General features: G+C 44.7%; 1 long non-coding RNA gene across 1 annotated transcript in view; it reads right to left on the bottom strand.

The window, feature by feature from the left end:
- The window catches only part of LOC109370657 (uncharacterized), a 69418-nt gene that overhangs the window by 27501 nt on the left and 15876 nt on the right, over positions 1 to 26041 (bottom strand). The window lies entirely within an intron of this gene.

Raw genomic sequence — 26041 nt, forward strand, 5'->3', positions numbered from 1 at the left:
TGGGCTTCCTCTGTGTCTCTGGCACTGAATACAATAAAACTGTCACAAACGAAACATCAAGTGCACTTCAGCCCTACCAGCACAGCCCCTGTGGTGCCCAGGCTGCAGGGCCAATATTCAAAGCCAGGAGCCCTGTCATTGCCAGAAGTGGCACAAGTAAAAGAAAAGTAGCTCTGTAGCTTACTTTTTATCCCCGTAAGTCCAGGAAAATGCAAGTGGGGAAAAAATTAAATTAAAAAAAAAAAATCCAGAGCAAAAGAGGCTGTAGCAGAGGGATCTGGAAAGCTTCATTCAGCTTCCGTTACCTGAACTCCACTTAAAACTAACCTCCAGCATTTTACTTTTTTACCTAAGCTGTACTTCTTAATGATTGTCACTGAAATGTCAGTGACATAAAAGCAGGCAGATCTGCAGAATGCCACTCTAAGCAGCTGTAAAAACATCCTTAAAGTTGGATTACTGGAAAAAGAAAGAAAAAAAGATCCCTGAAATTCAGCAAGGGAAGCACTTGCTGTAAACACCAACAGTTAATATCTGTAAAGGAATACAGGCAGGCACCGTGCCGTCACGTCAGCAAACACCAGCCTGAGCCGTCCCTCCTCGCGCCGGGGCAGCTGGCAGCCAGGCGAAGGGCTGAGCTGCGCTGTGCTGCACGGCTCTGGCGCCTCCCCGGGGCCCAGCACCGCTCACCTTTGTGCCGACTTCCACAGAACAGGCTCTTTTCAGAAGTGACGTTAAAACGCTCTGAGGGCCTACATGGGCACCAGTTGCTGTTGCTGGCTTGTGTCACAGCCCGAGGAGCGTGAGCCTGGGCCTATGCACACTGTGCAAATTTTGCACGCGTTGCTCTCAGCCTCACACACATGAAAACACACAGCAGAAATTGGGTCCGGCAAAAAACATCAGGACTGTGAGAATGACATGTTATTACGTTGCCTTTCTAGCCTGGCGTAGGTTTGTGGAATCACTGTAAAGAAATACCTGTTTCATCCCGTAAATGCGAGGGCAACTTGCGAACTCTGAGAAGGCTGTGTAATTATGCATGTCCTGAAAGGAAGGCTCTGGGTGGCTAAAATTAGAAAAGGAAATATGAATATCCATAACTCTGTGAATGCCAAAACCCAGCTTGTTATAGCCAACCAGTGCCCACAGATGAGGCACAGGGGCTGTCTCTATGTTTTATATATAACATATACACACATCTTATATACGTAGGTACATAAACACATGCATGTATCAGTTTGTTATCTATTCCCGAAGTATTCACTTAAGATATAAGAGTAGCCAAGCACTTCTTGGACCAGCACAAAAGTTCTGCCGCTGCCTGCACTACCGCTTGTCAGTTATTCTCACAAATACATTGAATTCCATCTTAAAAAGAATTGCAGCATTTTTTACCCTTACTCCCCCGGGAAGAAGGCTGCAGAACCTTTGCCATTTAATGGCTAGGAGTCATCTCCAAACTGACAGCCTAACACACATTTGTTACTTTTGCTGCCCTCCTTAACCGTCCTCACAGACACTGATCACAGCCTCTCCCTTTCCAGACACCATCTCACAAGTATAAATGATCTGTGCAGCTTTAACCTTTTATCCCAAGTCAGCAGTTCAAAAGCACTTGGCAAGACAGAGCTCTTTACCACCACTGACCTCAACAGTGCAGCAGGTTTGCACAGCAAGCCATAAGAAGGTTGTGCAGGCATTACGCTGATCCATGCAATATAAGTCGTATTTGTTTTGTTTGTTTGTTTTTTCTTTTTGTTTTTAAACAAAGACAGGGTACAAGTTTTATTTACATCTCTGCTTGATACACAGACTCTGGTCAGACACAGAAGCAGAAAAACCAAACATGTGGTTAGTGCTGTCCAGGCCATGGACTATCACAGAATGCTTAGAGTTGGAAGGGACTTTTAAAGGTCATCTAATCCAACTCCCCTGCAATGAACAGGACATCTACAGCTAGATCAGGTTACCCAAAACATGATTATAGAGGTCTAACTTGATTACATAGGACTTCTGGCAGAAGACCCACAAAGCCTGACTCATATACCTATATTTGAACTACTTTCCCCACAACTTGTTTAGAGATTCTTCATCCTTCCCAAGGGATTATCTGTAAACAGAGGTTATCTAACAGTTCCTTGTATGCTGCAGGTGGACCTCTGTATCCAGATGGCAGAAGGCTCTGAAGAAGCAGATTGTCAGAGCTAGTACAGACTGCAGAACAAATCTTAGTGGGACTCCCTTTCTTCAGCCAGGTCACAGAACGACACTTAACAATGAAATTCTAGAACCAGTCAAATTAAGTTGTATCTTAGGCTGTCATGAGTAAAAGCCAAGTAGTGAATGTTAGGTTTTATTGAATTATTTCTCCTACTGCATCCGTTGCATGCACACATCCTGCTGATATGTGGGAGTGATGAAGGAAATTAAAAGAAAAGCAATTTCCCTGCAAGGCAGGTTTTCCTATACTCAACAAGCTACATGCTCATCATACTGAGCTTCAATTAACCAGGATGTTTTAGTCAGAAAAAATAAGCTACCATGCCATTAAAAGCCATGTTGATGTTCACATATATTCTTCTCCTTATTTTATATTCAGCAGTAGGATAGCAGAGATAGAAGCATGCATGCAATTCCCTCGAGCCTTCAGCTTCCTTCAGAAAGTTAAGGCTGTGATGAGTCATAAGCAGGCAGTTAGAACAAAACAGAGATGCTATATTTCAAAAAACAAGAGTTTAACCCTTGAACTTTTCAAGCAATCTTGTCACAACACACAAGCAGAGTGAAGACCCTCAATCCGCTCATAGCTGCACACCAGGGCTTGGCCCACCCCGTCTGCTCACTCAGGAGCTCAATGCCGACCTCCAGCTGCCCCACAACCTCAACCTACTTCTCTGTTAAAGGCAGAAGTTGCTGATGCTCGCATTCCTCCTCTCCTTCCAGAGCAGTGAGTGCTGGGACCCGCAAAAGGAGACATCTGCAGATCCACCACTGCAGCCTTGCAAGGTTCACCGTGCCCATGAGCCATATTCCCCAGGTGCTCTGATGCTGATCCTCCAGCCACTGAAGCTAAAATCCCCCCAGACAACAGGCAGTAGAGACATAAGGTCACATTCCCTACCAAACTGACCTGACCCGAAGCCTGCACAAGGCATAAGCACAAAGCCACAAATAATTTTGGCCAGGCCCAGCCTGAAGACACGAGCAGCAATCACCCCTTCACCCCCTGCCATAGCAGAGGTCCTGGAAAACTCTTATATGGAGGGAGGAGAGAATCTCTCTAGGGAAAGACACTGGCTGGTATCTCTGCTTGCAATCTGCTTACCTCATGTTCACTTGAGCTCTTCTAGAGAGGGGGAAAGAAAGAACGAAAAAAGGAAAGAAAAAACAGTAAAGGTAAACTTCCCAGCACAGAGGACAAAACAATAGGAGAAAAAATGGCTTTGCTTCCTGGAAACTGGCTGCAAAACAAAACCTCTAAAGCAACAGTAAAAATCACGAACATTATCACCAGCCCTTATGCAACTCAGCCATTCTGAGTTGCTTTATTAATTTTTCATTAAACTCGTTTCGACTGAAACCTATTATTCACTGCTAAGACCAAGCTACTACTCTACTACAGCAACATTAACCTCCATAAAATAATTAAAGGATGGGTTTTCAGCAAGAGACCTTGTGTGTCACCTCTTTGGAGCTTAATGTGTCTTTCAATGGCCTTGAATATAATGAGATGTTCAAATATAGAAAGTTGAGTTACTGCATTTTCCACTGTGACATCTATGCAGCCAGAAAGATCCAACTCCTCAACTGTGTTACTTATCATTTACTTCTGACCCTGGGTAGTTGAGAGCAATCTTTAAGGAAGCTATCCTTTTAGTCTGCTTTTTATATTAGCCTTTAATTACTCTAACAAAATTGCAGATGTACAAATTAAAGGACCATAAGTCAGCTCTTCTCCTTTGAACCACAACATCTCACAGGAAGGCATTTTTAGCCTTCTTCATACTCAAATGAGAAGAGATCCTTGTCCCAGCACTGTCCTTTTCTCCTTGTAACATCTCTTTATTTTCAATTAACTGCTCTAAGCTCACAAGTTTTTCCTATTGCAATACTTGATCCACCACCTGACCACCACAGTCCAGGTTCTCAAGCAGTAACATAGTGTTTACTTTCTTACAGCAACTCACACAAGCGCTCAAGTTATACCAGGAAATGCACCATTTCTTTGCCTTGGGCACGAGCACTGTTAACAGACCCACAATTTCAGCTCCGCTGTCTGTAAGAGCAGCAAAGAAACGAATGCTGGCTCACATGGCATCGAGCACTCCCATAACTGAAAAGAGATACAATTTCAGTGCATTATTAAAATGAAATGTTTTATGCAACAGTTAAGACTGCATGATAAGCCCACAGACCATTAAATGAAATCAATCCTAATTAATGCTACCTCATTCCATGGAGCCACCGCTCCCCCACCATTCCTGCCGAGCTCCATCCCTCAGTCTGGGCCATCTCTCGGACCGCAGCCCAGCACTGCACTTCCTGAGAAGCAGAGGGGCACAGAGGCAGCGTGGGACAGAGCTGTGGGACAGCTGCTGGCAGAAGGCTGGCACACGAGGTGTTTTAAAGCTAAGGGACGTGCTGATGGAACGCATCATGCCTGCTTGTTCCTGCCCACTGCCCTGCGTGGCGGTGGGTGGTGACAGAGATAGGGAGCGTAGCTGCAAGCCTGTGAGAGGATGCCTCACACCCTGGGGCCTCTGCACAACTCCGCTCCTACTGAGAGAATTTGTCTAGAAGCTCCATTGCCGGGAGCAGGCAGGGATGGAGGGCGCAGCAACGCCTGGCTGAGTGGCGCCCAGCTCCTCCTCTCCTGGCCTTGGCCACAGCTCCTTCGAGTCCTGCCCTGCTCAGAGCAGGGCCCGGCCACCCGCTGCCTTCCGGCATCACCAAGCACAGAGCGCTGACACTCCCAGGCCAGCAGCACTGGGTCATCACACGCTCCTAAGATCACTGAAAAGGAGAACGATTTCCTTGCGTGGACCACAGTGGAGAGATCTTTAAGGTCAGTTCTACATCAGCAGAGCGTGTTGGGAGAAATACCGCGTAATTGGAGCGCTTCCTGCAGACCTGCAGTGACTGGATTACAAGCAATTATCATAAAACCGCTGCAGAGGTAGAACAAACGATTGTAGCCTTTGGTTCTTTAAGATATGTTGAAAGCCTGCATTAACCTGTAATGCTTCTAAAATAAAGCACTTAGCGCTGCCTTAGCAAAATTATACAGCTCATTTCATAGAAGAAAATTCATGTCGCAGCAGATAAGCAGCACAGATAGAAAAATGATTTAAAAGAAATACCTTGCTAATGACAAGAAATTTTTTTGACGAGCGGCCTTATAAAGGAGCAGTCTGAAGTAAAACTGCATCCTTCATGAAGCATCAAATACGCTGGAAAATAAACCAAATCTTCCATGCTGCCATGCCCTATTAAAATGATGTTCTGGAAAATTGTTGGCAGGTAGACGCAGAGGGCTGCAGGCACTGCCGGCACCCACCGCCAGGAAGGCACCACAGGGGGGGTTGGCTTCGCCTCTCCCCACACGGAGGAGCCCCAGGGAGCACAGGGCTGGGACCCCCCCACAGGGCCCCACCTCCACGCCTGCCCAAAACAATAGTTTTGTTAAACTATTATGCAGAACGTTTGTTTTCTTCAGAACTGTATTTCTTCTGCAGCCATTCATTTCAGTGGATTCCACTGCGCCTGTTCTATACCTCTCTTCATTCCAGCAGAGACTGAATTAAGCTTTGAAGTTTAGTGGGAAATCCTATTGGTGTAAGGCTTCAACTCTATCTCCTGAATTCTGGGGGATTAAAGAAGGGAAAGTGCGAGAGAAAAGAAACCACTCTTCTCTTTGTTTTCTGCAGCTTGATCCTGAAATGACTGACTTTGAGAATAAACTTAATGCACGACTTTATGCATTATTCATATATTCTAAAGCATGTAAATAGAGTTTTCAAAGGTTAATTAAAACTCCTTTCCTACGCAGGTCACGATTACTTAGTATTTTGACACAATACCTTCCATCATTAATATTAAATAGCACAGAGGAGAAAAAGAGACCTAAAATGAGCACGTGCTCTTCTCAAACATACATCTCCCAGAGATCCGGCAGCCTACAAACACACCACAGGTTTTCCAGAAAGAAGGGGACTTCACATAAAGTCACATTGCTGCCAGGCTGCCATTGATTAAGTACGTAGTCTGTCAGAATTTCTACTTGCAGGGATTTTCCTAGCATAGCAACACTCCAAGGGGTCAAACAGGAGTAGTATTTTAGTTCTCAAGAATAATGACGTACAAGGTAACTGCACACCTACTTTCCTTCCCAGCCTAGATACTTCACGTAGCCAGATGCACAGGACTTGCTTTGCCCCCACAGCTTTTCAGAGTGGCCTCCCTCCATAGCTTCTACCTTGAGGCTGCAAGAGCCAGCTTCTGCCTGCAGCAGGACCGGACCCAGCACCTCCAGCAGTGCTGAGCAGAGCACTGTGGCTGGCTGCACTCACTGAGGGCAGCCTGCTTTGCCTGCAGGGAGTTACTTATCCCAGAGCCTGCTCTTCTCCTGTAAGCCTCTCATCTTTAAGCCAAAGGTCCCTGTAGCAACTCACATAGCAGAAAACACCTTGGAGCATTAGCGGTGCGACATGCTGGGAGGAAGATTCTGTAAAGGTCCCTGCTTGTAATCGCCTTGGCTAGAAGAGTTCTCTGGGAGATTACATAAAATTAAAATTAAGCATGACTAATTTTCAGCTTCCACTGTGAAATTTAATGGGCATTTTCTAATTCATTCTATCTACAGCAGCTTGGATCTCACCAGCTGTCTCTGATATGTGTAAAAGAAAACCATGCCAAGTACGTAAGAGAGAGGGCAACAACTTGCTAGTAAAATCTCACCAACCTGCATCCTGTTTGATGAACACTGAACACAAGAGCGTTTCCTGCTGCATGCAGGCAAGCCAGTAGCAAGAAGAGAAGCAGGGTAGTAACAGTGGGCTGCACGACTTACCAGGTCCCTACAGACCCTGACACGGGTGGGGCAGTTCCCAATACTGAATATGCTTCTACAATAGAGAAAAAAGCCAGTAGATTCTCACAGAAACTAAAATAAGTTGCTTTCTCAAAAGGGATTGCAACAAATGAACCAAAGAGAAATTAACCCCAAATAACTCATCAGGATAATTCAGTCTTTTTCACACCTTGATATACAAGTTCAAAACTATTCTCAACACATAACACCCTGCAAACTCTATGCTCTTTAGTCAAAATACCATATTACCCACCACTACTGTGACTAAATTTCCTTACCAGAAGTAGAAACAGGCCTGGGCTTTAAGGAAACATTCATTTCTTCCTACGTCCATTCAGAAAGGAGAAGGACGAGGAGTTCTGCATTTGACAACTATTTACTAGTGGTGAGCAAGATTAATTCTAATTGTTAGGGACAGAAATCCCACGAGGCTATCCATGGCAGCACTTTGGTAGCGCTGGATATTCCCCTGACTTCCAGGTTATTATCGAGTGCTGTGTTAAGGCCATCACTGAGCTTTGTGTTGATGCAGCACCTCAAGCTAATCGTATTGCTAAAGAATGCTGATCCATCCCATGGCCCGGAGCTGCAAATACTGAGGAGGCACCACAGGAAACCTCATCTCCAAGAAGCTTTTACAAGAAGCAGTTTGATTGTGGAACGCTTGAACTAGAGCAACCAGAACAGTTACTGCAAGTTGGATCTGTTCTGCAGCAGATGTGAAGAACTGCTGCCCAAAGAACAGCAAAGGCAACCGATCCTGCCTGCCCTATGACCAGCTCCATATCCTTCCAGGGAAGCAGGAAGGGGAAGATGAATAATTCTGCATGGTATTCTCTGGGATGCATGAGAAAGATCGTTGGCTTACACCATAACCCAGCACCAGTGCACTTCTGCCAAGTCAGAAGAACCGAAATGCTTCATTTTGTCACACTGAGATATACTGAGCATAAATACAGCAAAGAGGAAATTGCAGTCATTGGCAAATATGCAAATTACCTTTTATCAATCCATGCAGAGGGGAATTTCAGAACAACTTGTTTCCACAACATTTTATGAAAACCAATATTGGATTTGTACTTAATCAACTTCCAAAAATAACACAGGCCTACATCAGTGCTGAGAAATACACTGAAAAGTTACACAGTATCAGAAAATAAAAATTTGGCTGATCCCAGAAATAGAAGCATAATAAAACCTGTTTTTTTTTTTTTTTTTTTTTTTTAAAAAGAATGAAAAATGAGACTGGCTTTTGTTTAACTAATCTAAGAATTAAAATAAAGATTAGCTGTCAGTTGCAAGCATCAACAAACACATTATACTAATTAAGGGCTTATTACATTATTTTTCTGCTAGAATGCAATATTGATTATAAATCCTTGGAATGGAACAAACCGAATATTTGAGCAAATTCTGTAACAACTGTTTTCTTACAAATGCAGCCACTACTGCTCAAGCCAAAGGGGATCTGTGGGTGAGCTCCAGGTGCAGGCAGGCCCGGCGCTGCCAGCAGCCCAGCCACCCCCTGGCACTGCGGCTCCAATCGGCGACTCCTGCACGTGGAGCAGCAGCGAGCTGAGCCGGGTCAAGGGACCGTGCACAGATAACAGCAGCACCCAGAGATCCGCTCTTATGTTTCTGGGTTCCACAGCCACAACTTGGAGCCGAGGCCCTGGAGCTCTGCATTTATAACTCAATAAGGCACTTTCCAACCAGCTCGCTGAAAGCCGCACCAAGCAAAAGAAGTAAATTCCACTTGTTTTGCAGCATGTGGCAGGAAACCTCTCCATGCCAATCCTGGACTACTCTCCTGTGCCACAGCAGTTGATTCGGGCTGTCTGTCCAGGAGGATCAGCACTGCTGACAGCACAGAGCAGCATCCCTCTCCCAGCGGGTCTGGCTCCAGGTCCTAAAGCAGTCAATGCACTTTAAATTAAGGACAGTAGTACACACATCTATAAATAATTTTCAGTGCAGCAGCAACACACAAAACTCAGAAGGCAGCTAAAGCATTTGATAGTGCCTACATCTCAAAACATTCCTATTTTCTTTAGTTTCAGTTTCTGCATTATTTATGCCGATTTAAAATCCTACTACATTTACCAACCCTCATTACAGGCTTTTAAATTAAGCAAGTACCTGTAAGGGGGAAATAGATGGAAATTAATAGAACAATACTACCAAGCACTAGATGGATTGGCCTGTTCCACCTGAGCTATGCTTGAAATACACGTGTACTTTTAAGCACACCCCAAAGACCTTAGGAGTGAATTTTTTGGATCCAGTCCCACAGCAGGCACACACACTGCCTCCCAGCTTCAGCCTAGCAGCTGCACACACACCCAATCTCACAGCAGGGTCCTGCAGGGTCGCAGCCCCACCGTGCTGTGTGCAGCGAGGGCACGGCGCCATGCTGCAATAAGGGCTGCAGCGCGACCGCCCCTGTGCAGCCACGGGTTACAGAAGGCACCAGGGAAAAGAGGGAACCTGAGGAGGGATTGCAAGAAGAGGCAGTCAAAGGGTGCCAAAGAACCTGCTTTCAAGTTACAGAAACAGACATCAATGCACACAGTTGAAAGCCCGGCCACCAGGTCACATCCACAAAGCTGAAATTCCAGCTGAGTTTACAACAAACAGCTCTGCTGTGTTACTGTGTACTTGTTCTTATAAGAAGTCACAAAAAGAGAGCAAGCAGGTTTTTAGTAATTTGTCTCAACGTAGGCTTTAGACTCTCAATTTATCTCTGTCGTTGCCAACATTTAGCTTGATCTGTTGCTCTGTATCTTTCTTACTGCTAAAAATCCGAAAAGGAACTAATATACATAAAGAACCAAATTTCAATTAATGCAGGCTCTTAATAATTTTTCCAGCACATAAGAAATATTATAACTTGCTGCTTTCTCATTGCTAAGCCTCTGGAGAAAACGCTTCTACGTATTTATTTTTTAAACCAGTCAATATTCATCACCCAGCATGGCTGTGTCAATGCCATGAAGGCTTGCAAGCACTACCTGTACTTTTTACCTTCCCAGAAGTAAATATTTCAATTAAAACGAGATGCAATTTAAATGTTAGCATAAAGTTTCCAAGCAGATTTTGAAGAAGAACATCCATCATCAACCAGACAAACACATTTCACATTCCTTCAGCGCAACACTACTGACATGGCCAACACCAGGATACACATGAAAAATGCAGATTTTCCTCTACACCAAAGGAGGAGAAAACAACACCTCTAGAACACCTATGAGGTACGCTGCATTCCTGGCTGGGGCAGCGCTGGCTCCAGGAGGGCAGCAAAGAGCTCAGAATGCGGACGCAGAACGAAGCCTCCCAGCTGGGGGGCACTCAGCAGCCAGAAACACCTGGCAGCATAGGCAGCACCAGCAAGACGTACTTTTATCAGGTTTTTAAGCACTGATTCTTATTTTTATATTTATTTTTACAAACCCGTTAGAAAGTTTGTTATGCTCTCCTTCCGAATCTTAACATCTGCTCTGGTCAAAGGCTTTCCCAGAACCAAGATCCAAATGAGTGAGGATGCTTTACTTACCAGGTGGAGGCTTGATAAACCTGTAGGAGCTGGCAGTCCTGCAGCTGCTGATCGTTCCTATCCAGCCAGGGACCCCTCCATCACCAGCTGCCCTTAGGCAAGCTGACAAAGCATAGCAGAAGCCCCTCTATGATCCCTCCACACCAGGGCCCAGCACTGCTTTCCCTCAGCAGCACAGCAGCAGTGAGCAGGGCAGAGCCAGGCCTACTGAGAGGAGGGGATCAGCCCACCCCCTCCTCACCTGCTCCTAACTACTGACTGGGAACAGGTGAGGGGCTTCTGAGACACAGCTGGGATCTCTCTAAACTAATTTGGTTAACACTGGTGAGAAAGAGAAGAGTAAGTACTCCCTCCTTTGATGACTGATGAGCAGCAGAGTGTGTCAGTTTTTTTGGCAAGTTCTTGGTAGCAGTAACTCATGCTGACACAGTGCTTCATGAAGGCTCCCTGATCTTCCTGGGAAAGATCAGGCACCAAGCCTGTTATGGCAAGGGGTGAGGAGCCTTCAGGCTAGAAGGAAAGCCATGACAGGAAGCTCGCCCAAAGCACAGCAACTGGTCTGTGGCCCTCAGCACAAAATGGGAGGCGGTGCCCAACAGGGCGAGGGGTTGAGCACGGCCCGCTGGGCTCTACCTGGCCTGAACCACCACACAGCGGGGCACTGGGACCTGGCAGCTCCCAGCACCAGCCTGCTTCTAGCAGCAATGTAAACAGATGTACCCTGGCTGAGGGAAAGAAAACATGCCAATTTCGTTAATAAGACCAGGCAGAGCTTTCTCGTATTGCCTCATTTTCTCCCAAATTAAAAAGTGCCTTTTGAATATTCTCATCATTGAACAATGTTTTCTGAGAAATCAGTCTAGAAATAACTGTGCTGCTATCTGACAGGCTGACAGATAAGGGACCATTCAGACTCTTTCCAGCACTGGTACGTGCTTTGCATTTCTCTTTTGTGCTGTTAATTCACTAATCCCCTATATATGTGCTCCAGTCAGATTTCTTCCCTGCTGTTTTCCTCATAAGTGATGCTTTGTATCTTTAATCTGTTTATTGCCCAAAATGAAGAAAACAAGACTAAAAAAAAGGTCATGCTTGTCCTCTTCAGCTTTCAGAAATAATTTTTTTTTTTAATCTTTAAAATGCAATTCAAACTACGTTTGAGGAAGCTGCTTTACAATATTACATTCTTCCTCTATTGAACCTTTATTTTTAGGCTTTTTGATTTTGATGTGGAGACGGGCAAAAATTATTTTCCTCATCAGCTGACATTTTTAGAGGAATACGATGTTTTCTCCTGGTAGGAATGGGACTCCAAACTGTGCTGGTGCTTGCAGAGGGGATGGGAATGGTACCACTGCAAGCTGCTGCCCCAGGTGTCTGAGAGCATTTGCGGCACCTGGTAGTGCTGGGACAAGGTGCAGGGCTGTCTCCTGAGAAGAATCAAGAGATTTTTAATCTTTTCCATTCTTCTGCTGAATTTTTATCATCATCCTCACCACAGCCAATGGACCTCCTTGCAGTGTGTGAGTTATACACAAATGTAAACGTTAGGCAGAGAGCTGGGGCTGTTGAGAAGGCCCTCAGGTGACCTGATAGCAGCCTTTCAGTATCTAAAGGGGAGCTACAGGAAAAAAAAGGGGACAGACTGTTCAGCAGGGTCTGTGGTGACAGAACAAGGGGAAATGGTTTCAAGCTTTAAGAGAGTAGATTTAGGTGGGATACAAGGACATGGGTGAGGGTGGTGAGGCCCTGAACAGGTCGCCCAGAGATGTGGCTGATGCCCCATCCCTGGAAACTTTCCAGGCCAGGCTGGGTCAGGCCCTGGGCAACCTGATCTAGCTGTGCATGTCCCTGCTCATTGCAGGGGGCTGGACTAGATGACCTTTAAAGGTCCCTTCCAATTCTAAGGATTCTCTGATTATATGATTACCAGAATGCTTTTCATTACCATAGCGCCCATTATCCCCTTAGACTTGGGGTAATACAGCCAGCAGTCATCCTGTCAACACCTGAATGAAATAACTTTTAATGAAAGCCATAAATGGATTTTAAAAGTCATGAGTGTCTCTGGCAATCAATAAAGCAAGCTTGTTGGAACTGTGGAAAGACTCCAACCACAGGAGATGATCGGGCTGGATTTCCTACAAGTCAGGCACGTGCACTTTGAATATCCTGTTGTCTGTAAATAGATTCTGGGAAGAAGCCAGAAAGCTTACAAAAGGATGACTCCATTAGTCCAAAGGTGCCATGAAACTCCATTTTCACCATGGTTAAGTGCAAAGGTGCAGCCTGTGATCATTAAAGGGTAGAAGAAGTATTTGGAAACACATCTGAAGAATACTCCAGAGAAAGAAATCTCCTGCTTGAGAGCTGTACCAAGACATTAATGGAACTAAACGAATGTAACAGTCACTAAGAGGCAACATCAAAGAAGCAAGAACACAGCCTGACCTTCTTGGGACTGAAAATGGTCTATTTTTTTTTTCTTCTGAATTTGACTTTAAACAAAAAGCCCATTGATAGCTCTGTTTTGGCTTCTATCAGCTTTTCATTCTCCAGATGCTTCATCTGGCAATTTTAAACTTTACTCGGTGCTACTGTACATCTTAGCACAGTTTTCGTAATGAAGTTTCTGCAAAGGAAGTCTGATACAGATATTGAAAGGCTGCAGAACCTGGGCAGGAGTCTCACTCTGAGAAGACAAACCCTCCCTTGGAGTGCTGTGCTGCACAGGATGCCTGGCTGTCCACGATCATTGGGCCTCTGCTCCAGCCCTGGTGAACGCCTGCACAGCACCAAGCTCTGGGGTGGCAGCTGGGGGGCGTGGGCAGGGGCTCTGCTGGATGCAAAAAGGGTAAATGGAGGGGAAGGTTCTGTACTGGAGCAGCATGGATTTCAGGAAATGGTTCCTGATAATTAGATTAGGAAGAGACAGTATCATAGGCAGTGTAGTTGATACCTCTTTCAAAAGTGTCACACAGAAGGACAAAACACAGGAGGATTTACAAGAAATTTAGCATGTTGGTTCAGTTTCTATTTTTGAAGATGTTAATCAACTAAGAATCATTAATCATTTTTGTGTTAATATACCTGTCTCTTGAAATTAGAAATCCGTGATGGACCCTTGTGATCAAGCTGTAACTTTAATTTACTGCTCTTGACCTTGCCCAGAGTCTGTTGCCTAGAGACAAAGCTCTGCTGTCCCCCAACCAGCAACCCCTGCGTGGGGCAGCCCTGCTTACTTATCACACCATCTACTTACATTTCTCTCCTGGATCCCAGTCCATGTCTTGTTTTGGCACTGGGAAGGAAAGCAAACTATTTATAAATGTTAATCCCAATTGCAGATGCTCAGCCTTTTAAGATCTGCTCCCAAAGACTTCCCTTGTAAACATTTTCCCATGTTTCACTTGTATATAAACAAAATTTACATTTTTACTTATATACACACAAGGCTGTTTAAGCATCGTGTGTTTTTAGTTTTGATACTGTCCGTGGTGCAAAGTGTTTAATTACTAGTTTGAAATTAACATTAAGTAATAGTATAAGGCACTGTCCTTTGTTGGCTCTGTGTGAAACAGAAATGAGAATTAAAAAGGCTGTGATAAATTATTATATATGCCATATGTCATACATAATGATGCTACAGAGAGGCAGAAAACAAATATTCATGGAAAGGACGTGTGCTCATGTACTTTGTCCAATATCCCATCCAAGTCCACCAGAGCAATTAGACCCAGCTGCCAGAGGACAGATAGTAATTTTCATTTTGCAAGGATTAGTGTATTGGCCATGGGGCAAGGTTCAAAGACCTTGTTTTCCTTGAGTTTTAGAACAAGATCCATAAGCAGTGAAACATTAGACAACTTTCTGTGTGACAAAGATGCCTTAGAATATTTATTTATTTATTTATTTGCGCTGCACAGTACCTAATTTACTGCAAAATAGTCTTGGTACTGTGAGCTGACTTTTGCATCAATCCAAAAGCTACCTGTGCTTCTATTAAGGTCCTCTGTGGACATGTCAAGGGACTGTGCAAGATCAGCTGTTTGTTCCTCTGCTCTGAATGAGGACAGTCCCAGTTTTCTGCCAGCAGACCTGGGCTGTGTTTGCACCCCTACCAACATTTGCAGCACTCAGGCCTGCTGTCAGCCCCACAGCTGCTTCTGCAGTCAGCTGAGACCAGAGAGCACCATTAGTGCACGATTGCTGTGATGCATGTTAACCATCTTCTCCAGTCTTTGCTTATTCAGTGTAACAGCTATTCAGAATGAACATTAGATGTTCCCATCTAGTGTTTCGTAGTGCAGGAATAAGTTTATGTTAACATACTCCCTGAACCACTTGCTCCTTCCAGCCAATGCATCAGCACCAAGCCTGAAACCAATAGCAGCAATGGAAGAATACCACAGAGAACATCTGTATCTTTAAACAGTTTGTCATAAAACAAGGTCCTCAAGCACATAGCATTTGGTCTCTGATGTGCTAGCTCTCCATTAAACAGAGGCCATGCCTGCACCACAAGGCAGCTCTGATACAGGCACCAGCTTGTTTGGCACCAGCCTCAGGAGATGCAGTACTTGCAGAGACAGACTTGTGTTTGAGCAGGGTTGTCTAAATATTGGCAAAAAAATAGGGATGCAATTTTACATGAAAAAGCCTTACATAGTAGAACAGAGGTCTATTAATATCCACTTGCTGCTAAGCTCTGTGGGCAGTAATAGTGCAACAACTGCTAAAACAATAACTAGCAGAATTTGTAACCACCTTGAAGAAGGGATTATCAATATTTTGACTGTTTTAAGATGCAGTACAGACCAGGTCACCCTCCTATTTGTATTTTGCTCAGTCACTGATGGGGGAGAGAATATCTCAGTACTTGAAACAATGAAACAGTTCAGCACCATCAGCTTAACAGAGGTTAGCTGGGTTGCCACAAGCATATACAATATATACAAATATTGCAATGCTTTGGGCTGAGTGTGAGCCCGGAGGATTTCTGAGTAATAGAAGCAGGAGAGGCAGCAGCTGTAAAAAAGCTCCTCAGAGCCATGGGTGTCACCACCCTGCAGACAGCTCAGGCTGCCAAGGTGATCCCAGGGCACACACATCCAAAGGCTGTCAGAGATCTCAGCCTCAAGGCAAACAACACACACTGCTGAACTCAGCCAAATGCAGTGGTCGTGGCCAAACTCTCAGTTACTCTAGATCAGCCGTGAATTTGGCAGAAGCGCATTAACTCCTGGGAACCACTTCATACAAATGATGCCAAGGAGACTAAGAATATTGTCACTAGGCCGCGAAACAATTTTGGCCAGACAAAGTCAGGTTTTAGCAGCACAAATGACTGTCACAGGCATTCTGCAGAACTGGTCCTTCCAGAACCATCAAAGGCAATTGCAATGCAAGAACAAAGCCTTTGAGGCTTGAAGGAAACTTTACTTAAACCAATGAAACTCCTCTTAAATTCAGCCCTTTTTCAGGTCTGCAAATTACAATAATTGGGAGAAAAAAGATCAAAGCTATTAAATATTCATTTCAGTGAGTAACAGTTTCTGGCTTCTTGCAGCCCAAGGGAAAGAAGGAAAAAGCAGGGACCTATCTTTATATTGCCCTCCAGAAGCATAATTTCTGTGTGTGGTCCTTTTAACATTCCACATCAGTATAACTCCTAATTTACCCCCTCAGTGGGGTGGAGGGAAAGAAAAAAGAAAAAAAAGAAAAGCTTATTCTTGCTTTGGCAGAGTCTAACAGTTGTCTAGTTGTCTAGCAATTGGTCCCGAATCTCCTCTGCCCTGCAAACAGGCAATATCAGGCTACACACTTAATTAGGTGAAGTGGTGGTGTCTCATGAATCAAGACCACCAGCAATAGAAAAGCAACCCAGTAGCCATCATTTTACTCTTTATTGAGAATATTTTGCCTTCCACTACTTCCGTACAATTAAATTTATTATGGTGAATTGGAGTGCAAAATTGCCCTCTTCATATACATTGTTGTTAAATTAGTTTATAATTAACACTAACATATTGTGCTTATAGCATTTACTATGCTTGATGGTTCCATCAGCATAACCTTATTGTGATCTATAGCAATAAGTCTAAAAATTAAAATGGTATTACTCACTTTTAAAGAGCCACTGACAAGTTCTACCACATTTACAAGCATCTCGTCAATCACATTTAGCCACATCCATTAACTCCATTAATGTTTCCACAGAGCCTCTCTGTGCTGTTTTCCCTGTGTACAGAGAGAAGCAGAAGAGCCTGCTGGTAAGAATGGGGGCAAGAAGCACCATGACTAGTAGCCAACCCCCCCAGGGAAAAGCTCTGCTGCGAGCACAGGAGAACTTCTGCCAACAGCATCCTCGGCTCTGGAGCTCCCCTGTGCAGCTGCAGGACAGGGGCCACATCTCCTTCTGGTCCTTATGCACGCCTGGGTTTACTGCCCATGGGGATGCATCAGCTGCTGCCCTGCACAAGGGGCTGCTTCTCCTCTCGGCTCCCAAGAATACTCTCCTTCACAAGTTCTCAGAAGTTGGGGATCTCATAGCACAGCAGTTCTGAAAATGAAAGCACCATTATTCTGATGAGTTCTGACCACTATGCCTTTTCTGCTAGTTACCAGAAAAGAGTGAGGATTTAAAAGACAGATGTTGAGGAAAATTCCTGGGCTCTGAGTGTAAGAAGCATTTTTTTGTGGCTAGCCAGTTGCTAAGAGGTGAAATGAAGGTCTGTCTTATAAATGGACATCGAGTTCCTCAAAGTGCTCTGAAAGCAGTCACACATAGCCTCAGTGTCTAGATGAATGTATTACTATGGGCTGCCATATTTACTGAATTCAGGGGTTAAAAAACACAGAAAGGCTTTGCAATGCCTCCTAGGCTCACATTAGTCACAAAAAAAGTCTAGAGAAGGTGCAAACCAAAAATCAGCCAAGTTTCCCCCACGAATGTCAGGAAATAACCTTCCCTCCCATATCTGACTGTTCAAGCATACAGGATGGCAGGGGAAAATAGTTTTGGCAGTTGTATATCAGCTGCATGGAGCAACGCATGCCTTAAACAACTACAAAAGATGATTTTGCACTTCCTCAGACCCAACAAAACAGAGAAATAATTCCTCTGTTGGAATTATACCCAGGGCCTATTCCCACTGCACAGCCTTAGAGCCAGAGCCACGATTTTGCCCTTGGTTAGAGAGAATATTTATACTTCTGTTTCACACAGGCTGAGTGCAGTATCCACCATGAATAGGTAGCTTAACAGTAAAATTACTTTTAGAAGTGAAGTCTCCCATTTTTCATATGGAAAAGGAAATCCATTTGAATACTAATAGCATTCATCTTCCCGTACAAGCAGCATGTCAGATTTGCAGTGTGGTACAGAAGAGCAGTGTGGGAGGAGGGGTGGATGTGGCTGCAATTCCAACAGTTCTGTAGTTCTGCAGTTTAAAAGTTATTGGAATGTTTCATAATGCCCAACAATTTGCATTCTGGGTGCCTTCCACACAAACGGAAGGACTGGTAAAGGTGAGGCACCTGAGCGTTAATGCTCGTGCCTTTTCTCCCATTAGTGGCACAGTTAAGTTCTGATGAGATCAAATCTTTGACAGAGAAGAATTGTGATGAACAGGTAATGTTCATGTACAGTCTTATCCAGTACAACTCTCATTTCCATGGCTTAGACAGGGAAAGAAAGTTACATTAATTATATTATGGAAGGTGATATTCACCCTTCAGCCCTAGGAATACATTTGAGCGCTACATATAAATCCTGTGAAAAGAAAGTGGAAAAAGAAAACTCAAAAGCAGCAACAAGGATTTAAGCAGTCCTATCACAGTTCCAGCTACAGTTTAGTGCTGATTATAATTCTGTGCTTCTAGATGTAAGCGAAGGAAACCAGGTCAAGTCTGAGGGACTGCTTCTATATGTACCACTTAAAAAGGTGCCGGCAGCAGCTGAAGATCCAGCCTTGTTTGCAGGAGTCATGGTTTCAGCAGCGCCTACAATCTGACACAGTGTATAAAATGCATTGAAATGCCCTCCCATTTCCTCACAGGAAGGACAGTCTAACACCAGCAGCAGCCATGCTCTGCACCAAGGTAAAGCCTCCTCCCCAGGAGGACGGAGCAGCACAAGGCACACAAGGGGTGGGGGCAAAGCCCTGTGCCTCCTCCAGGCTGCTATGTCCCTGGGTAGGACCTCGTGCATTCTGCTGCCAGCAGCCTGTGCCCAGCCAGAAACACTTCAAGCGCACATGGCCGGGGTGCTGCATGCAGCTGAGGCTGCACCTGCAGGCGTTGGTCAGGCCCCTGATGTGTCAGTGCACCTCCTTAATGGCTGCCCAGCCAAAAAACCCCAAACCAACCAACCAAGCTAGCAAGCAAACAAAACAGAAGTGTTATTTTTCATTATTGTTTCTGTAGGGTAGGACCCACTTCCATGCCTGGTTTGAGGATCTGTCCATAAAAGTCTACATGCAGTTTTGAGAAATTCAAATGAAAGGCAGCACAAACAAGCATAAACTTCTTATAAAGTGGCCCAGACTTCTGTGACCAAGCTGAAGCCTACTGAAAGTCCTTGGATTTCTGCTTTTAAGTCATGGAGGCACTTTTGTGGACCACATCCTGTTTCCATCCTAATTCTAGAAACAATGAGATTTCTGAAAGGGTTCAACTCACTATTTCATACAGAATGCCAAGTGGACAGCAAGAAAGCTCAGAGAAAACTGTTGCATTAGTGCTGTTGGGCTAGCCTGGAGCAGAACTCCTGAGAGCAAATACTGTATGCTCTCCCTGAACAAGTTTTGTTGTCATACGTTGCACAACCTCGGTGACTTCGCTGCACAAAGCCGTAGCTTCAGAACACTTCTGTTAGTCCAAAATGGAAGAAGGAGAAGCTCAGGGGAGGTTCTCATTGGTGTTCTCAGCCACATGGGCCGGGTGGTGACCGGGATGAGGACAGCACTTGGCTGCACTGCAGCGCTGCGTAGGCAGCATGCGGCCACTGCTCCTGCGGCTGAGACAGCTCCAGAGGGGCCGAGCAGTCCCATGCCCAACCATGGCTGCTCTCAGAGCCCCCATCTGTGCCAAGCACCAGGAGGGAAAAAGTTGAGTGACTGAAAGCTTTGTTGATCACGCCCAATGCAGCCCTCTTGTCATTCAAAACCTTTGCAGGCAAGAAACATGTAATTTTCCACTTCTCGAGCATAAAACTAGGAGGTAGGCTCTCCCAATACCTGCATCTTTGCTATTAGCTTGCTGCTTTTACGCAGCCCCTCCGCACACCGAAGGATTCAGGCTGTGCATTCCTCATGCCTAGATCCTAACCGCCACTCATTAATAGCAGAGATGGGAATGAAAACATTACTCAATTCACCATGATTGATGCCTCTCCACCAATGGAGAAAACGCGTGGAAGCATCCTTGGCTCGCACATGTAGACGTGCGAATGGTTCTGACCAACAGCGTGACCCTGTCCTTGAAGAGCCTCAGTGTAGGCTGAGGTTAGTTGGTGGCCAGAGGTGTTTAAGTGGATTCTGGTTACTTGAGCAGAGTTTGATCAGCATTGCTGAAAAAAAAATGTGCTCTGACATCTGCATAAGGATTTCTGGGAAAGGAAAAAAAATGAACAAAATGAAATGTGATTTGAACACAGACATACAAAGATTTAGGACTGCTACTGAACACATGATGGTGTATGACTGTTCTAAACAAGTCTCTTTTTCTTGGTGCCCAAAACATGCTAGAGCATCCTTGTTCCCCGTAAATCAAAGCTGCACAATGCCTGCTCTGCCACATGATTAAGACTTTTTGCCAAGAGAAGGCACTAGCGACATATCTAAATAATTAGATAGCATCACAGGGTGGCTGCTGCCTCACTGTCCTTGCAGTTGAGAGGTTCAGAAGTGCAGGAGATAGCCAGGAAAAATATTAGAGACAAGTACACCTCACTGGGGGTTAGGAAATAAAGATTAGGATTTTATTTGTGCCATTAATAAAGAGTAGTTTTCAGCATTTTGCTGTGTGCACAGTGTCAGGTAGATTTTAAAAAGTGGGATTTCAGCTGTGATATGCTTGCAGGCAGTGGAAAACAGAACGAACTCATAACTCAAACAAGCCTAAATATTAAATTACAACTTCACTTAATCACAGAATCATAGAGTCATAGAATGGCTTACATTAAGGCTTCGGTTGGAAGGGACCCCAGGGACCACCAAGTTCCAACCCCTGCCACAGGCAGGGCCACCAACCTCCATATCTGGTACACTCAATGTTATTTCAGAAAAATAGATGGACGTACAGAAGGGAGTTTTGCAAAGAATGCACATCCTGTTGAAAAGGGCTTGCTTAACACAGCACAAATTGTGTATCAGCCTACTGACTTCTTAAATCCCCCTGCTTGCGGGTTCCAAGTTTTGCAAGGCCGCAGATGGGCAGCGACTTGGCGCCCTCGCTCCCCAGGCCCTGCGGACATCAGCAGCACCTCGGCACAGCCGTAGAACCGGGCCCACACTGATAGTCCCGCCCTGCTAAGCAGCCCGCAGCCTGACAGCTTCTTGTCCTTGGCCCTGCTGGTGTCCCCTGGGGATGCTGGCTTCATGCTGCAGGCCAGTTTGGCTCTGGAGCAATTGAAGGGTTTGCAGGAAGTGCCGCGCTAAGGCACCCTCCTCGGAGCCAGTTAGATTAACGTGCCCTGGAAGCGGCCACTTACATCCCATACACCGCGGCTGCCTTTTATCCCTTTTCCCTCCAGTTCTTGACTTTTTTAGATATATGTCCTGATGAAGCCCTGACTCAGCAGACTCTGCAAGATTAAGCATACAAACAATCCTAATGGCTGATGCTAAATTCAGGCACGTATCAGTGGGGAGCAGGGACAGATTTACTCATAGGGTGGCAGTGAGGGGGAGACCAGGTCCTTGTCACGGAGTGTTAAATTGGTTCAATAAAAGGAGAGTCATTAGCTCATATATTTGCACTGCTCAGCGTCAGCCCTCATTGATCCTTGGCTACTTGCAAGGTTGGAGTTTTACATATTCAATCGTTAGGGGAGAACATTTAAACAGAAGCTGGAAATAGAGTAAGGACAAGAAAACAGCTGAGTATGTTAAATTGGGGCTGATCCAAAAGCCACGTGCTATCTATACTCCCAGATGTTTATTATGTGTATAGAGATAGCATTTAAATGTGAAAAGTTGCACTCCAGTTAGGAAACAGCCACCAAAATCTTAGAAGTTTCATAGCCTGCCAAGTTGAACAAAAGAACACATATATATGTCCAATATGGAAGAAGCCAGAGCAGGCAAGAGCTGTATCTAGACACTGAGAATAATCTTCCTTCATAACTTACTACTGCAAATGTGCACCCTTTCTTGGAGGGCAGCTTTATTCTTTCACTGCTTGCTAAATTATCAGAAATGATCTTGCCTGGTGTTAAGTACCAAAGCTTCCTTTCCAAGCCTTACCCAGCGCGAAAAATGTTTTAAATGTGCACATTTTAAAAAGGGAAGAAACAAAGACAGAGGAACATTGGCGAGGTATTACTGTAAAAAGCAACTGCAAGGAGAATCAAAAACAAACAAATTATTTTTACTTCTAGACAGTAAGCCTTGAAGCAACAAAAACAGTTCGATTCATTTCTGCTTGGAGAGATCAATACCACCAACTCCAAGTAAAGCAGATCCTTTTCTCTCATGATCCATCGCAGGGCTGAACACAACTGTGCCGAGCAGATCCAAGCACTGCTCCCATCTGCTGCGGTGGCTGCCGCAGGGCCAACACGCAGCCAGGACCTGTTAGCACCTTCCTGCCTGTCTTCTTCTTGCTTCTGCTTTGCCTTAGCTCACCACTCACAAACACAGCAGTGTTTCTGCAAAAGCAGCTGGTTTGGTCTTTCTGGATTCTTTTTTTCCCCCCTCACAATACACAAAAAAAATCTTCTTCCCTTTCTGAACTCATCATCTACAAATCCCAGTTTTGCTCATGCCATGTAAAGAATTTACACATACTTGCTGAACATGTCTTGCAGTCACCTGACAGATTAAGCTCTGTCCCACTCTGGCTGCTCATGGATGCCTTCCACAGCCACAGCAGACACTTGTACATGTCCAGGTCTGTGCCAGACTTAATACATTAATTGGAACTGATGGGGTGGAGGTTACAGGAGGTGATTTCATTGCTCTCTGCATGAAGGCTGCTGCTCAAATGAGAACTGATCTGACTTCAAAGTGTCTGGCTTTAAAGTGGTTAGCAACGTTTTGTTAAAGGAAGAGACATCTCATATTTAATGCTATCCATCTTTCAAAAATGAGCAAATACTTGTAATTAAATTAATTATGATAATCATACAGGTTTCAGAACAGGCCTCGTGTGTCATAAATTGGGTTTTGATTTTCAATACATTGCCTAATAAAGAGTATATTTCTTTGTTCTGCACTGCTTTGGACTGGAAGAACAGTGAATAATTAATTATAGCAATGTTACAGGCCTGTAAATTACTCTAAGAAAATGACAGGTTCTCCCTGTGGCTCCCTTCCTGCTCCCCTGCAAGGCCAGCACTGGCCTGGGCCAAGGAGGGGCTCCACTGCCACAAGAGGAGGAGGGAGTGGGAATGGTCTCATCAGTAAGGTCTCCTTAAACCACACAAGAAACACCAAGCAGCACTGGTTCCAGTGTACCAGTACCTGGGGGTGGAAGCTGCAACTTCCATTGCAAAAGCCCTTCCACAGCTTCAGTGCAGATTCTTCCAGTTAAGTAAAGCATTGCATTCCCTTTGAATTTAACTTAGACAAATTCAGGCTGTTCTTCACATCTAAGCCTTACTGAGCAGTGAAAGCCATGTGTTCATCGTGTATTAAAGTATTCCACATGCATCTGTGAAAGACAAGGTACAAAAGCTCTCTGTGCCCACCTTCTCAGTGCAGACACTTTATGGATTTCTGCAAATAGGACACTGACTGTTGCTTTTTCTTTAATGAGAATTTTGTCTAAACCAGGACAGCTGTTGAAGTCCCTGCCAAAGAGAACTTCTGCAAGAGTGGATAAAACACAAAGGAATCCAAATCGGAGCTGTGTGCAGACATTCCCAGAAATAAAACCTTAGAAGTCAGTGCTGAACCTGTTACCCTACAGAAGGATGATGGAGGATGCTTTTCAAAGCCTTTTGGAAGAAGCCGTTAGAGCAAGGCAACTGGAAAATAAGCAGAATGTTAACATGCTACAACTTCAACATAGATGTGAGGGGGTCTCCCTTCAGCTGCTCATTCTGTGGCCCTGCAGAGCTCCTGCTGCCCACCCAGCTCTCTCACTCTGCCAGGGCCAGCTTCCAGGAGCAGCAGCGGCATAAGAAAGCAGGCCAGCAATGCTGGAGGGCTTCCTGTAGAGTTTCTGCTGCCTTTTCCTAAGAAAGTTAAAGCTACATCAGTAGCTTGAGAAAGTGTGAGAAGCAACAAAAAGGACCTTCAGTTAAGACACCCCAGATCTGAAGCAATTACCTGAGCTATGAAAGAAAATAAGTTGCTTTTAATTGATGCTGGAATTGCACAGTGTCCTTACATTGCTCAGCTTTAATTTCCAAATTAAGAAGTCTTTCTTCTTAATAGTCACTCACAGCGCCTGTCACCTTCTGTTAGTCCCAGAACTGCCCTGTAGCCATGTTATCACTTATTGATTTGTCAGTAATAGCTGGACTCCTTCAAAGAAAGATCTCAGTTCAGGAGAAGCTCATGAAAAAGTTTAACGGTACACTCAGGGATGATGACTTACACTAGGATTTACATTTTGCATTTATATTAATGCCAGATGAATTCATTATGATTCATCTAACAAGAATGGATGCCAAGGAGTAAGTAATGATCACACTATCACAAATGTACCATAGTCCTGTTTCTGCAGTTTTGGTGTCTTTCCTACTTCCTACAAAAGGGAAGAAGTGGTCACTACCACAGGCAATGTGGTACTGTTGTCCTGTTACCATCCTGACTGAAGTACAATTTTTGTGAGTCCTTTGTAAGTTTTCTGTGAACACACAGCTTAAATTCTTTCCAATTTGTATCTCTCCATAAATCAAAATATCATTCCAGGTCCTTTTCCATTTGTTGATTTTGCTGAAGTACAACTATTTGGAGGGGAAGGGGGGGAGGAAGGGAAAGTGTTTAATAGCAAAAAAATATATTATGGAGATGTAAATGTTGGGTACAGATGGAATTGAACCAGACTTCTTTTTTCCTCATTCACACTGGGAAATTCCTCTGATATTGATTGTCTTTCCTAGAATACAAACAAGTCTTCTGACAGTACAGGGGTGACAACCCACCGTCAGTGACTGATGCCAATGACTCCTGTGAAGTTAAAGAATGTGGCCTCAAATTGTCTCATGGATGAGCACATTTTCAAAAATACCTGAAAAAAATCCTCTCCTCATAATACCTGTAACCGTGATTCTGTTTCCCATCAAGCTACATTATTTTGATTTTTTAATGCTGCTTTGAACCCTGTTGGCAGGAAGAGCTAATATCATCTTGGAAAAATTAATATGTATGTTCAATGGAAACATTCTATTGTTTCCATGGATACCAGTGCAGAATCCCTTCTGTGATATGCGCTCCTTCAAAACGTTTAATCAGCAGCAGGAACAAAAAATCCCACAAAATACCTGTAAAGCAGAGAATGAGCTTAAAAAAATCTTATTAGATCACCCAATGTTTCTCAGGTTCCTGTAATAATCCAGCATGTGACAGTGGTGCTGCTGCTTTTTTGGGGGGGTTTCTTGTTTGCTTCACAATACTCAATGCTGCACTGTCTTCGAATGAACTTGGGAAGGCGCGGTTACTTCCCTGCTGCCGGCCCTTTGGGGTTGCTCATGGTTGAGCAGGTTTCCAAGCTGACATTGCCGCGGGTTCCCATCAGGCTGGCTGTGCTGCACGTCGCTCTGCGGGTGGGAGCCAGGAGAGACGCGGAGCCCCGTGGGGCTGTTCCCACTGGGGCAGTGTCTCAGGGGCTGACGTCAGGAGCCACCTCTTCACAGACTGGAGAATAACAAGAAGCCATCCAGGAGCATACTGCCCTGACTGTGATGTACAAGAGGCCTCACGAGGCAGAGCTGAATTGCATTCCTGGGAAGAACGGGTCGCTCTCAGCTTTGTTTAATGCTGGCAGAAAGTCCCATTCTGTGAGCAGGAGTGGCAGAGCAGAAACATTCACCCCACGAAAGCATGAAACTGAAAGACACTTGAAGAGGAAGAGGTTTTGCTCTCCCATTGTTTCAATCAGATTCGACACTGTCCCTTCCCTCATAGGCCATGGTGCTGAGTGCTGCTAACACTGCTGTCTTCTTTCCAGATGGAGCTTGCACTGCGAGCCGAGAAGGGATAGTTTCTGGCACAAAGCAAGCA

Source organism: Meleagris gallopavo, chromosome 21 (assembly GCF_905368555.1).
Source record: "Meleagris gallopavo chromosome 21, MGAL_WU_HG_1.1, whole genome shotgun sequence".
Classification (NCBI taxonomy): Eukaryota; Metazoa; Chordata; class Aves; order Galliformes; family Phasianidae; genus Meleagris; species Meleagris gallopavo.